The sequence below is a fragment of the Penaeus monodon genome, chromosome 32 (genome assembly GCF_015228065.2).
Source record: "Penaeus monodon isolate SGIC_2016 chromosome 32, NSTDA_Pmon_1, whole genome shotgun sequence".
NCBI classification, from domain to species: Eukaryota; Metazoa; Arthropoda; class Malacostraca; order Decapoda; family Penaeidae; genus Penaeus; species Penaeus monodon.
In genome coordinates, this window is record NC_051417.1 from 17,666,354 (window position 1) to 17,666,576 (window position 223).

Below are 223 nucleotides of genomic sequence, written 5' to 3' on the forward strand. Positions count from 1 at the left end.
GCAAATTAAAACAATTATGCACTTAAACGTTAAACAGCCATTGATGTCCATTTCATGCAGTCATTAAATACTGTAATTAAAGCATAAAACAATGTAGATGACTAAAACCAGATACAAAAATCATTATTCATGGGTTGATTACTCCCAAATGATCCCTTGACGACTGTATTAGTCTGTAGTCCTAAAACAACACATTAGACAAATACTGACCTTAAATTTCCAC